Below are 14949 nucleotides of genomic sequence, written 5' to 3'. Positions count from 1 at the left end.
TAGCTTGACACAATAATTTAGGCTATCTCACATTTCTGTGGGTTGTTTGAGTAGTTCTTCTGTTTCACGTGGTATCAGGTTGGTCTCTGGGATCGCTCGAAGATCCAAAATGGCCTCACTCATTTAGACTGGCATTTCGTGCTGGGCAGCGAGGGTTATTGGTGAGGACGCCTCAGTTCTCTTCTGCATATCCTCTCCATGTAGCTCAGTTATCTCACAGCATGCTGGCTGAGTTCAAAGAGCGAGCATTTGAGGAGCAATAGGAAGTAGAAGCTGCCAATTTTCTTGAAGTCTGGGTCCAGGAGACCTAGAACATCACTTTGACTATATTCTTTTGGTCAAAGTCAGCGAGATTCGAGAAAAGAGAAATAAGCACCATCTCTTGATGTGAAGAGTGGGAAATACATACAAGTAGAAATATTTGTTGGGGGATGAGAGGCAATCTTTGGAGACTAGCTGCAGAGCCCACTCCCAGGCCACAACAATTCACATGTGCAAAATACACTCACCTCTCATACTGTGAAGGCATCAGCTCAAAGTCCGGGATCTTGTCATCTAAATAAGGTCCAGGAGCAGATCGGTGTCTTCAGGTATGTTATCTCAGGCGTAGCACCTTGGCTGCAAAGGCCTGTGATTTAAAAAACATTGATACTATCTGCTGCCAGGCACAGTGATTCATGGCTGTAAGACTAGCACTTTGGGAGGCCAAGGCAGGTGGATTGCTTGAACTCAGGAGTTCGAGACCTGCGTGAGCAACGTGGCGAAACCCTATCTCTAGCAAAACAAAAATACAAAAATTGGCCAGGCATAGTGGTGTGCACCTGTAGTCCCAGCTACTTAGGGGACTGAGGTGGGAGGATTGCTTGAGCCCGGGAGGTCAAGGCTGTGAGCCATGTTCATGCCACTACACTGCAGCCTGGGTGACAAAGTGAGACCCTATTTCAAAAGGAAAAAATTGAAAAACAAGTCCTTGGATTTGATCTTTACTGTTTAGTGTATGTAGAAATCTTTTCAAACAAAAATGAAATATGATTAGATTGAAAGATGAGTTTGGCCCCATTTAAAAAACCTCAAGTCAGATAATTTAATAGCTTAGGAGTGATGAATGAGTATAAAAAGGCAAAATAAACTAGACATGGGGCATTAAATTTCAGCAAATGCTTTATTTTTAATAGTGAAACCTATGTGTAAAATAGACCTTACTTTAATCTCTAGTAGCTCTATGCACTTTATTTTTGATGAGATATAATTTGCATAACATAAAATTTACCTTTTAAAGATATATGACTCATTTTTTTTTAGTATTTTCATAAAGTTGTATAATCATTACCACTATCTAATTCCAGAACATTTTCAACACCCCCTGAAAGAAATCCTGTACCCATTAGCAGTTGTTTCCCATTCCCTGACCCTTGCCTCTGGAAACCACTCATCTACTTTCTATCTCTATGGATTTGCCTATACTGAATATTTTAAATAAGTAGAACCATACAGGCCGGGTGCCATGGCTCATACCTGTAATCCCAACACTTTGGGAGTCCAAAGTGGGCGGATCACTTGAGGCCAGGAGTTCAAGACCAGCCTGGACAACATGGTGAAACCCTATCCCTATTAAAAATACAAAACTTAGCTGGTTTGGTGATGCGTGCCTGTAATCCTAGCTACTCTGAAGGCTGAGGCAGGAGAATGGCTTGAACCTGGGAGGCGGAGCTCGCAGTAAGCCAAGATTGCACCACTGCACTCCAGCCTGGGCGACAGAGTGAGACTTTGTCTCAAAACGAAAACAAAAACAAAAAACAAAACCAAAAGAACCCTACACTGTGTGGCTTTTTGTATTTAGTTTCCATCGCCTAGTATATTAGTCAGGGTTCTTCAGAAAACAGAACCAATAGGATGGATGGATATAGATAAATAGATTAGATAGATGAATACATAGATAGATAATTGATTGATTGATAGGCAGACAATTCATACCATAGGCGTCAAATGAAAAAAAAAAAGATCAATACATGGAAGATATTTATTATAAGGCATTGGCTTATGCAATTATGGAGAGTGAGATGTCCCACGATCTGCCCTCTGCAATCTGGAGACCCGGAGATGGTATCAATCCAGTTGAGGGCAGGAGAAAACATGTCCCAGCTCAAGCATTCAGACAGCGAGAAGGAATTCCCCCTTCCTCCACCTTTTTGTTCTATTTAGGGTCCCACTGGATTGGCTGATGCTCACCCACACTGAGGAGGGCAGTCTTTTTTACTCAGTCTCCCATTTTAAATGCTAATCTCATCCAGCAACAGCTTCACAGACACATACAGAAATAATACTTAATCTGCATACCCTATGTCCTGGTCAAGTTGACCTATAAAATTAACCATCACACTGAGCATGTTTTCAAGACGCGTCCATGTTTTACCATGTGTTGGTACTTTACTTCTTTTTATTGCCAAGTGATTTTCAGTTACACGGATATACCACATTTTGTTCGTTCATCCATCAGTTGATAGACAATTGGGTTGTTTTCGCTTTTTGCCTATAAGAATAATGCTATAAACATTAATTTATGGTTTTATTTACTTTAAGGATTCCTACAGAATATTTTAAATAAGATTAATATTTGTTTCTGCTTTTAGTTTAGTTTTTTTTTTCTTTCTTTTTTAGTTTTACTTTAAGATCATAGACAATATTTTAGAAAAGGAAGCTGTCTAAAGAAAAACCGATTTCTGGAGGGAGAAATTGGGGCTATAATGAATACTTAGATGAAGTGTAGAGTGTGAAGTTAGAAATTACAGGTCCACTCTACTAATCGAACTCATAACCCCAGGAGGATGACAAGAACATAAAAGAGAATTCAAGCTGTTTTTCAGAGGTGGGGGGGCGGGGATTTATATAACAAAACTTAAATAAAAGTTCTCTTGTTTCAAGATTTATGGGAAGTATAAACCAAATAAAATTGCCTTGTTATGAAGATTTGAGCAAAGAATTCTTTTCCAGCTAGTTATTTAACATAGCAACAGGCAGAGTGCTTGCCTCCCCGTCCTGTTTCTTGTTCTGAGAGTGTTTTGTTTTTACATGTAATTGACGGTCCCCAGATGTACTTGCTTTTCAGAGCTTCATCTTCTCACTTTCATCTTCCCTAGGAAACAGAGGTTTCCAATATTTCCTTAAGCCTAAAGTTAAAAAGGACCAAACAACAGAGCCATGTTGATAGAACTTTTATGAAATGTTTTCTTTAGGTCTAATATAAATTTCTCTTACGTAATCTCTGCACACAGCTCCTCTCATTTAATACTGACTTTAAGACCTTGTCACTGCCTGAAACTGCTCTTCCTCTGAAATCTTTCAGCAGACACCTCACTTTTTCACCACCACTGCCTAGGCATCTTCATTCCATGTCTATCCTGTCATGAAACCTGCTCTTCAGCCTCATCTCTACCCCTAGCATCTTAGATGTTCAGACTTCTAGCCCTCTCTTGCTTCCTTTCCTTCCCCTCATGCCTGGATCCCAAATCATCAGCCACCCTCTCCCCAGCCCCCTCAATTCCCTCAGCCCAGGATTTTGGCACCCTCGATCCTGTCAGCTGTGCAAACAGAAATCAACCCAGTTCAATTTCTTGGGTCTAGGACTGCTGTCCTCTGGCCTCTTCGCACCCTTAAGAGAATCTTACCTCTGCTGGGCTTTCAGTGTGGCTCAGAAATGGTTATTTTCCCTTTCTATTCACAGTGACTACTCCAAACATTTGCTATTCTCTTCAATCCCAGATTACCATTCACGCAGGAGAAGAAAAAGCAACAAAATAGAGGCCATCAGCCTGGGATTTTAAGATTCTCACCCATCTACAAACGTATTTGACTCTTTCCTCATCCTCACTTTTTTTTCTCCTTTCTTCATTGTTCTCTTTCTCTGTGCCTTTTGTGCCGCTTTGCTTTCCTTCAGGACGTTATTCTGTCAACTTCCTCATTTATAGTGTCAGGTACTTCCACACCATTTCCTCCCCTACAGTGTCTGCATGCCATCCTAAAAACTCTCTTCTTCTAGCTTACCCTGCCTCTTCAGATTCACCTTTAACGTCTTAGTTTCTCTGCCTTTAAACACTTTTCCTTGCTACAATCCAGTCCCTACAATGCCGACAGAGCATTCAAAATTTGGTTGTGTTATTTCCATAATTTCAATTTTTCTATGGCTTCTCATAGTCTTCAGGATAAAGTCCAAACTCCTTAGCTTGGCAGGTAAGACCCTTAATCCTATGAGCCCCATCCACCTGTCCAGCCCCATCTCTCTTCCCTCTTCCAGGAGTGCATTATGTTTCCGCTATAGCAAACACTCAGTCATCATCATGTGCTTTCAGTCTTCATGCCCCTGCCTACAATGCTCTGTTATGGGCTGAATTAGGTTGAATTGTGTTCAAAATTCATATGTTGAAATCCTAGCCTCCCAACCCCCATACCTTGTAATGTGGCTGTATTTGGAGACAGGGTAAAGACGTAATTAAGGTAAAATGAGGTCATACAGGTTGTTCAAGCCAATATGACTGGTGTTCTTATAAGAAGAGGAGATTAAGACACAGACAAAAAAGGATGGCCATGTGAAGACAGAAGGAGAAGCTGGCCATCTACAAGCCAGGACACAGGCCTCAGAAGAAATCAACTCTGCTGTCACCTTGATCTTAGACTCCTAACTTCCAGAACTGTAAGGAAATAAATTTCTGTTGTTTAAGCCACCCAGTCTGTGGCACTTTGTTATTGCACCTGTAGCAAACAAATATATTCCCTGTGCACTCCTCCAGAATCTTCTTTTAAATACCTATTATATAGGCCACCTACTCCTTTCTTCAAACTTTGTGAAGGGCCAGCTAACATATGGCCCTCCGATCTGGAGCTGCATTTGTCCGGAGGTCCTGCACGACCGATAGGTACCATTACATTATCACCATCATCTGTCATCAGTGTTCTGTATGCCTCAGTTGCTTTTTAACCCAGAAGCAGTTAAAGGCAGTATGTGTGCTACTGTTATGATCAGACTTTTTCTCTGGACACTGACTATCTAGGAGCATATATTTCTTTTTCTGATAGAGACATCAGTAGCCTTAGAAACTATCAAAATGTCATTCACATCCATATGAAATTGTCTCTGTATCTTACATTAGACCCACAACTTGATGTGATCTGAAAACATGTCATACAAATGTTCATTAAAGAAGTTTCAGTTGACCGTAACTGAAAGTTAAAGGTATAATTAATAACATGTATGTTATTTACTATGTATTATTTACCATGTATAATTAATAACATGTTTATAATTCTTAAACTGAGCTTTTCAGATCTTACTTGTAGCCTTTACACCTCCTGAGTGCATTGTTGAGCCTAGTGATTAAGGACTTGGGGGGAATTTTACATAAGAAAACAGGTAGTTATAGAGTGTTGCTTTTATAAAGACACCCCAAAATAAAGAGTTACAACCTTTGTTGGACCAGCTGGAGTTCTTAAAAGATTGCAAAAGGCATCTTCCTTTAAAGATAGCACTTTCTGCAGTAACGATGGAGACAGAATCTGGCTGCATGCTATCTGAGGTCAGAGGAGTAAAGAGAAAGGAGCGGTGACATGTGTCTGTAGCCTCACTCATTAGAGCCAGAAAGAGCATCCTAGGCAGACATACAACAAAAGAGACTACAGGAAGATCATCTCTATCATGATGAAGGCATTGGGAGAATCGTGTGCTTGCTATACAGTTTGAGGTTGAAATCATCTCACTAAAGCTTTGCTTCAAGCACTTTTCAGGATGATTGTATGGCTATCCAGCTTTCTTGTGACTCGATTCTTACATTTTAAAGGAAATGAAGAATTTGGTACACACTTCAACTGTAGAATTTAAAGGCAGAAATTCCATTTTGCAGATAGAACATAACACCTCCAAAAAATCTAGTCTTTAAAAACAAACAAAAGACAGCTCAGGGAATTATGGAGGAAGAATTGCCACAGAAAATAATACATGGGAGACTATAGAGTGTCATTTTCATTGCCACAAAATACTCGGGAGCAGTAAAGGAAGACAGTCCCATTTCTTGGCCTGTGCCTTCCTCACTTATTGCTTGAGTCACTGTCCTCTTCAGTTTCCAGCAAAAACTTCCTCACTTACTGCATAAGTCACTGTCCTACTCAGTTTCTAGCAAAAAATCAGTCTAAATCCAATCTGGATTTTTTACTAACTCTGCTGCCTTGTCTGTTTCTGACTTGGCATTATCTATCTTCCATCCTATATAAATTGCAGTATCTTATTCAGGTGGAGGAGGAGAGTGACTTAAGCAATGGGAAAAGTCATGGTCGATGTAATGGGACAGCTGCCCTTTGTTCTCCAGGGCTTTTTTATAGCAGTGGAAATAAGATTGGGGCCATGCTTCTTCTTCCTTTGTGGTCATCAATGTCAGATTTCTCTCTTTCTTGTCCTCTTTTCCTCTCACTTATGAGCCGAGATCGTGCCACTGCACTCCAGCCTGGGTGGCAGAGTGAAACTCCGTCTCAACAAAATAAATAAATAAAAATCAAGTTTAAATTTTTAGGTGTGAAGAAAGAAGGAGATCTGGGGCAAAGTAACCAAACTGCAGTACTCCCCACCAACCCTTCATGTGATCACATGTTCTGTACATTTTTCCATCCTGTTGGTAACTTTATGTTATATCTGTGGGAAACACTCTGGACTCAGAATCTGGATTTAAAGTTTAAATTTAGGCTGGGCGCAGTGGCTCACTCGTGTAATCCCAGCACTTTGGGAAGCGAGGCAGGCAGATCACCTGAGGTCAGGAGGTCGAGACCAGCCTGGCCAATAAGGTGAAACCCCATTGGTGTGCCAGGTGTGTTGGCACTTGCCTGTAATCCCAGCTACTCGGGAGGCTGAGGCAAGAGAATGGCTTGAACCTGGGAGGCGGAGGTTGCAGTGAGCCGAGATTGTGCCACTGCACTCCTGCCTGGGCGAACAGAGTGAGACTCCATCTCAAAAAAAAAAAAGTTTAAATGTATTGGCCTCCACTCTTCCATCCTCCTAACTGTCCCAACTGCTGCCCTGCTGTGTGTTGCACAGTCTCATAGGCAGTAACTCATTTTGTTATTGTGACCTTCAAACAAAGTGATGTATTGAAAGCTCTCTGTAAACTCACTTGTTATACAAATATTAGGCCAGGTGTGGTGGCTCACACCTGTGATCCCAGTGCTTTGGAAGGCCGAGGAGAGTAGATCGCTTGAGCCCAGGGGCTTGAGCCCAGCCTTGGTAACACAGTGAGACCTTGTCTCTACAAAAAATACAAGAATTAGCCAGACACCAGAAGCTGAGGCAGGAGTTCGAGGTTACAGTGAGCTGTGATTGCTCCACTGCACTCCAGCCTGGATGACAGAGCAAGACTCTATCTCAAAAAAATCAACATTAGTAGTCATTTTTATTGTTATTGTTCTAACATGTCAGACACACTGGAAACAGTGCCCTGTAATTCATTTGTTTCTTCACATATTCATTTATTCATCAACAAATTGTTGACCTTAGAGATACAGAGGTAAATAAATGTTTTATAATAATAGCTACCATTTCTTCACTTTTACTTTGTGCAAAAAACAGTATAAATACTTTACGTAATTTATTTTATTTAATTCTCCCAAAAACTCCGTGGGTAGGTATTATTCCTACTTGCAGATGAGGAACCTGTGGCTCCTATATAACCCAAGATCTCATAACTTTTAAATGGTAGAAATGGTTCTCAACTAGTCCTTTTTCAAAAATTGTGGTAACATATGCATAACATAAAATTTACCGTTTTAGCCATTTGTAAGTGTACAAATTAGTGGCATTACACATGTTCACATTGTGCAACCATCACCACTGTCCATCTCCACAACTTTTCCATGATCTCAAATTGAAACTGTATACATATTAAGCAATAACTCCTCATTTTCCCTTTTCCCTACCCCCTGGTAACAACTATCCCGCTTTCTGTCTGCTTTCTGTCTCTATGAATTTGACTATTCTGTGTATCTCATGTAAGTACAATCACATAATACATGTCCTTTTGTGTCTGGCTTATTTCACTTGGCATAATGTTTTCAAGGTTCATCTGTGTTGTAGCATCAGAATTGCATTCTTTTTTAAGGCTGAATAATATGTCATTGAATGTATATGCCATATTTTGTTTATATATTTATCCCTTGATGGACATTTAACCCAGGTCTTTTGAATGACAAACCTCTTAGCCACTAAACCAAGCCTAATTGTTATTCTAATTGCTATTATGCTGATGGATTAAAGCTAAATTGGTGCCCTCAGAATTTTACTCTGGGTGATTCTGGGAATCATTTAATTTCCTTCTCATGGCTGGACATTAAATTTAATAGGGGCCAAGCATGGTGGCGTGCACCCATCCATAGTCCTAGCTACTCAAGAGGCTGAGGCAGGAGGATCACTTCAGCCGGGAGTTTGAGGCTGTAGTGAGCTATGATTGCAACATTCCACTGCAACCTGGGGGACAGAGCAAGACCTTATCTCTAATAAATGAATGAAAGAATAAAACAGGATTTCTAGTCTAGTATTATAATGCAAACTCAGATTATCAAGGACAGTAGGAAAAGAATACCTGGCAGAATTGTATCATTCTAAAATCAGAGTTTATTTTGGAGAATTACTTTTCTTATTTCGAAGTTAAAATCTATTAGCATATTGGCAATTGGTTCTGATAACCAATTCTTTTTTTTTTTTTTTTTTTTTGAGACAGAGTCTCACTATGTCACCCAGGCTGGAGTGCAGTGGTGTGATCTCAGCTCACTGCAAGCTCCGCCTCCCGGGTTCACACCATTCTCCTGCCTCAGCCTCCCAAGTAACTGGGACTACAGGCACCTGCCACCATGCCCAGCTAATTTTTTGTATTTTTAGTAGAGACGAGGTTTCACCGTGTTAGCCGGGATGGTCTCCATCTCCTGACCTCCTCAGATCACCAATTCTAATTGTATACAATAAGAAAATGTTTCATGTTCAAAAAAAGATAATCTAATGATAATATCTGAATTTAGCCTAATGGGAATTTACCAAGGGGGAGGGTGATCTTGACCAAATTCTCACCTCTCGTGTTTATCCATCAATAGGAAATCCTAACCCTGATGACATTCCAATTATGATTTGGAAGACTTCTGACAATGTCATCTGGCAATTACATGTTTGATCTTCAGAAATTGGATATTTATTTATTTATTTATTTTGAGATCAAGTCTCACTCTGTCACCCTGGCTGGAGTGCAGTGGTGCCATCTTGGCTCACTGTAACTTCCACCTCCCAGGTTCAAGCGATTCTCCTGCTTCAGCCTCCAGAGTAGCTGGGACTACAGGCGTGCACAAAGACGCCCAGCTCATTTTTTTGTAATTTCAGTAGAGACGGGGTTTCGCCATGTTGGCCAGGCTGGTCTCAAACTCCTGACCTCAGGTAATCCACCCGCCTTGGCCTCCCAAAGTGCTGGGATTACAGGCATGAGCCACCGCGCCCAGCAGATCTTTTTGTTGAGGTATAAATGACATACGATGAACTATATTTAAAATGTGCAACTCGATAAGTATACACACATTCATTGTTTTGCATATGGATATATGATTTCCAGCACCACTTGTTGGAAAGATTATCTTGAATTACATTTATACTTTTGCCAAAAAATCTGTTGTCCATATAGTGTGGGCCTATATATCTTAACTCTTTTCTATTTCGTTTGTCTATATTTGTGCCAATATGCCTGAACGTATATCTCAAAATACACTCAAATAATTGTCTTGGTTACTGAAGCTTTATAAAGCCTTGAAATCAGATAGCATAAGTCTTTCAACTTTGTTCTTTTCTGGTTGTTTTGGCTATTCTAGTTCTTTTGCATTTTCATGTAAATTTTAGTATCAGTCTGTCAATTTCTACAAAACAGCCTGCAGAGTTTTTTTTTATTGTGATTGCATTGAATCTATAGATCAACTGGGGAGAATTGACATCTTAGCAATGTTGCATTTCCAACTCCATGAACAAAGTATAACTTTTCTTTATTTAGATCTTCTTTAATTCCTTTCAACAGTGTTATGTCATTTTTAGTGTACTTGTTTTGTGGGTCTTTAGACAAAAACATAGTTTTGATGCTATTATAAATGCTTCTTTTTCTTAAAAAGTCAGATCTTTAAATTGTATTAAGTCATCTTTAACTATAGAATATTTGAGTATATAAGAGTATGGCTGTGGCCGGGGACAGCAGCTCACGCCTGTAATCCCAGTACTTTGGGAGGCCGAGGCAGGTGGATCACTTGAGGTCGAGAGTTCGAGACCAGCCTGGCCAACATGGTGAAAACCCATCTCTACTAAAAATACAAAAATTAGCCGGGCATCGTGGTGCGTGCCTGTAATCCCAGCTACTCAGGAGGCTGAGGCGGGAGAATCACTTGAACCTGGGAGGCAGGGGTTGCAATGAGCTGAGATTGTGCCACTGCACTCCAGCCTAGATGACAGAGAGGGACTCCATCACACACACACACACACAAGAAAAACAGAAAAAAAAAAAAAAAAGAATATGGCTGTATGTTGTGGGTGTGGATGTGTTATGTGTTTTAATGTCAGGAATCTGTAAAAATTTCCATACTTCTGGTTCTTTTTTTTTTTTTTTCCAAGACAGGGTCTGGCTCTGCCGCCCAGGCTGGCGTACAGTGGTACAATCGTGGCTCACTGCAACCTCTGCCTCCTAGGCTCAAGCGATCCTCCTCCCTTCTGAGCCTTCTGAGTAGCTGGGGTTACAGGCACATACCACCATGCCTGGCTAATTGTTGTGTGTGTATGTGTGTGTGTGTATTTTGTGTGTGTGTGTATGTATGTGAAGACAGGGTCTCACCATGTTGCCCAGACTGGTTTTAAACTCCTGAGCTCAAGTAATCTGACCGCCTCAGCCTCCCAAAGTGCTGGGATTACAGACGTGAGCCACCATACCCAGCCTGGTTTTGTTTGTTAGGGCTAAGAAGTAGAATAAATAGTTTTGGTGGAAAGGCTTCATCCAAATAGCTAAGCATTCAGACCTTATTTATAGTTATACCTTCCCAAGTATAAAGAAAACTTAATTCTCTTTGCTGTCTCTCTCTCTCCTTCTTCTTCTTTTTTTTTTTTTTTTTTTTTTTTTTTTTTTTTGAGACAGGGTCTTGCTCTGTCACCCAGGTTGGAGTACAGTGGCATGATCATAGCTCACAGCAGCTGACAACTCATGAGCTCAAGTTACCCTCTTGACTTATCCTTTCAAGTAGCTGGGACTACAGGCACACCACCATGCCCGTCTAAGAAGAAAAAGGTCTCCTTATGTTGCTTAGGCTGGTCTTGACTTCCTGGACTCAAACGATCCTCCCATCTTGGCCTCCCAAAGTACTACGATTATAGGTGTGTGCCACCAATGCACCCGGCCTTCTTTCTTTTTCTAACTAAGAAACTCATGAACAATATATGTATATTTCAGTGGGAATTTTGGAGCCAACTTCTATTTTCTATTTTTTGGTTGAATAAAAACATTTCCAGCTTTCCATCCCAATCCTGGAAGGTGCTTAACAAATATTTGTTTTGAAGGAATGTATCATTAGCACATGAAGTGCAAAGGCTCTCTGGGAAGATGCTTTCTGCAGTTGGAGGAGTCAAGTTTTTTTATCAAAGCTCTGCCTGGGTTTTATAATTTCACACAATTTAGTTGTACTCGCTACTTGGTATTTCAAAGAACCTTTAAAATGAGAGACACTTGAAGATGCTTAAATTTTGACGGAAAGGAGCCAGTAGAGAGGGATTAAAGTTAAGAAAAGGAAAAAGCAGTAACAGTTCAAGTTCTCTGAGAAAACAGAGGAGAATGGAATCCAGGGTACCAATGGAGGGGTTGGCATTACATGGGAGGGGAGTGAAGTTGAAGGAACGTGGTTATAGATGCAGTGTAGGCTGTAAGTGTGTTGCCAAAACATTGATAGACCCAGACTAATGGTGTCTCCTTTCTCTGAGAATGAGGAATGGGGTGGTAACGCAGGAGAACAGGAAAGTTCTGTAGGGAGAGTCCAATAGAGAAAAATAGCATCATATTCTACACTATTAATGAGAAGTTTATGTTTAGACGACAAAATCATTCTGTTTTCTTCTCCCCACCGCTATCCAAAACCTTTGCCAAGATGTTGGCCAGAGCTAAAGTCATCTAAAGCTTGCCTGGAGCTAGAGGATGGCTCATTCATACGGTTCTTGACAGAAGGCCTCACTTACTCCTGTGGGAGGTTTCAGTTCCTCACCCAGGAGGGCCTCTCCATAGGACTGCTTGAGTGTCCTCACGAGATGGCAACTGCTTTCCCCAGAGTCAGTGTTTCAAGGGAGAGCAAGGATGAAGACACAGTGACTTTTATGACCCAGTCTCTAACAGCAGGACCCATCATTTTCATCATATGCTATTTGTCATTAAGTCCAGCAAGCTATCAAGGAGAGGGGAATTAAATGACACCTCCTAAAGGGAAGAATTCCAAAGAATCTGTGAAGATATTTTAATATCACCACAGAACTAATATTATTTCCTTACGGTAGTGCAGAGAGCAAAGCTTTGTAAAAGGACTTCTAGTGGCCAGGCGTGGTGGCTCATGCCTGTAATCCCAGCACTTTGGGAGGCCGAGGGGGGCAGATGACCTGAGGTCAGGAGTTCGAGACCTGCCTGGCCAACATGGTGAAGCCCTGTATCCACTCAAAATACAAAAATTAGCCGGGCGTGGTGGTGGGCACCTATAATCCCAGCTACTCAGGAGGCTGAGACAGGAGAATCGCTTGAACCCTGGAGGTGAAAGTTGCAGTGAGCTGAGATCGCGCCACTGCACTCCAGCCTGGGCAACAAAGAGCAAAACTGTCTCAAAAAAAAGGACTTCCTCATTTAAGTTCCTCAGAAATGCCCATAACTTCCCACCTATCTTTTCTGGGGAAGATAGTGAAGAAACTGGCCTTACAGGTAAGGGCTGTTTTGTGCCAGACATGACTTGCTTTTCTACTTGTGAATAGGGAGTAATCCTCACTATGCTCCTCCTTCCCCTCCAAACAGGCTGTGGCTCAGCTAGTGGTTAAAATAGCTCAACAACCTGCAATCGTAAATGTTGTAGAGCTATAGGAAGAGAGAAAAAGCTTGAAGTGGGTGTTATTTTCTCCCTCTGTGGTATACACAGCAATGGAAATGCCAAGTGGAATTACCAGAAGACATTGCTGCATGGCTCCAGGACCTGTTCAACCAGAGGCCAGCACTCCATGGCCCCACAGCCAATGGGCATATGAGCATTCATGTTTTAATAAAAACACCTTCATTTTATAAAACTTTGGACTGTAGCATCCCTTTAAGTAGCCAGAACTATTCGCATATTTAAACTATTTATTTTAAAATTTGATTTATAGGGATACATGAGAGAGATATCGGCAGAACTCTAAGAGCCCATCAAAGTTATACAGCTTCCTACAGCATCTGGTTTATAAGCAGCAAGTAGTTTAAGTAGTGAAAGCATTGGGCTGATTCCAGGGCTGCCTTAGCTGACAATCTGAAGGGAAATTGAGTGCAGTACAAGATGGAGTCAAATTCTGATCTTTCTTCGAATGCCTATTGTCCGTTTTATCAAAGACATTCGATATTGACAGTGCAGGCTCTTGAGTCTCAATAAAATCTATTATTCACTTTCTTCTACCTCATCTGCAGACTGTTGACATTTTCTTTTATTTCAACACTGATGTTTTTCTTTTACATGGGAGATTTTAGCACTGATGTTGTAATTGCTTATCACACAGCTGGCCCCGTTATGATGTTCTCGTGAATGTCCCTTCATTTTCCTGATGGTCCTGTGATCCAATCTACAATCCATTTAAAAACAAAACATGTGCCATTTTATGCGATGACTCTTTTGGAGTTCCATTTCAGCTTCATTAATATTGATGCGGTCTGTCTCCTTGCTTATTTCAGAAGATTCTTTTAAATTAATCTTCAGAATTTGCTGTGATTTGTTGCTGTTTTGTGCGTCAGCCCCAGAACAGCTTGTCTCTCGTTAATTTTGTTTTTCTTTATTTTTATGCGTCTGCTATGACTGTTCTCCTACTTGTACTACTGATGTGTGTCAGGTCCTTTATGGAATCCCGGTTTCGTCTCTGCCTTTCACGGTGATTTTCCATCATTAGGGACCTCTTGAATAAAAATGTAGCCCTTGTTTCTGACAGAGTCCATGTTCCTTTTCTTTTCTTTCTGTGTGATTTTCCATCATTATGGTTCTTAAATTTCTTGAATAGTGATATATACATGAACAAATGGACAGAGCAGTAATGGCTTCATCAGTGTTTTCTAAAACGTATCTGCAACTTTGAGAGCACACAGTGCCACATTAGAATCTACTATGTATGTAAAAGAATTTTAAAGATAGATTTTGTGGTCTGTTGGTGACAGTGCTATGGTGCATTAATAATTCACATTCTTGCTTACAGCATCTGCTTGTTAGAATGCCAGTTCCATGGCAGCCAGATTGGAGATTAGCCTTAGGTCTGAAAGTCTTTGAGGAAAATAGGTACAACACTATCTCTGCTTTTCTTTCTATAACATTTTCAAAGGTAGCCAATATTTCCTTGACCAAGAGTGCTAAACTGGCAATTGTACTAATTTCAAAAAATGAGGTAGATGAAGTCAGCCTTTCCTAATTTGAGATATTTTGTCTGTTGGGTCAGTTAATTTCATTGACCACTTCTGAATAAAATAACTTCCTACCTTCAGTTACAAAGAGGCAAGGGAATATTATAAGTGATAGAAGAACAGGATTTAGATCTAACAACTACTATTGACTAAATCCAAGTCAATAAATGCAATGAAATAAGAGGGTAAAGCTCAAGTATTGGCTGTCCAATCATTGTTATAAAAATGAGAAGAGAAAGTAATACTAAAATAAGACATGTAA

This window comes from Rhinopithecus roxellana, chromosome 14, assembly GCF_007565055.1.
Source record: "Rhinopithecus roxellana isolate Shanxi Qingling chromosome 14, ASM756505v1, whole genome shotgun sequence".
In the NCBI taxonomy this organism is placed as follows: domain Eukaryota; kingdom Metazoa; phylum Chordata; class Mammalia; order Primates; family Cercopithecidae; genus Rhinopithecus; species Rhinopithecus roxellana.
This window is presented reverse-complemented; position numbering follows the sequence as displayed.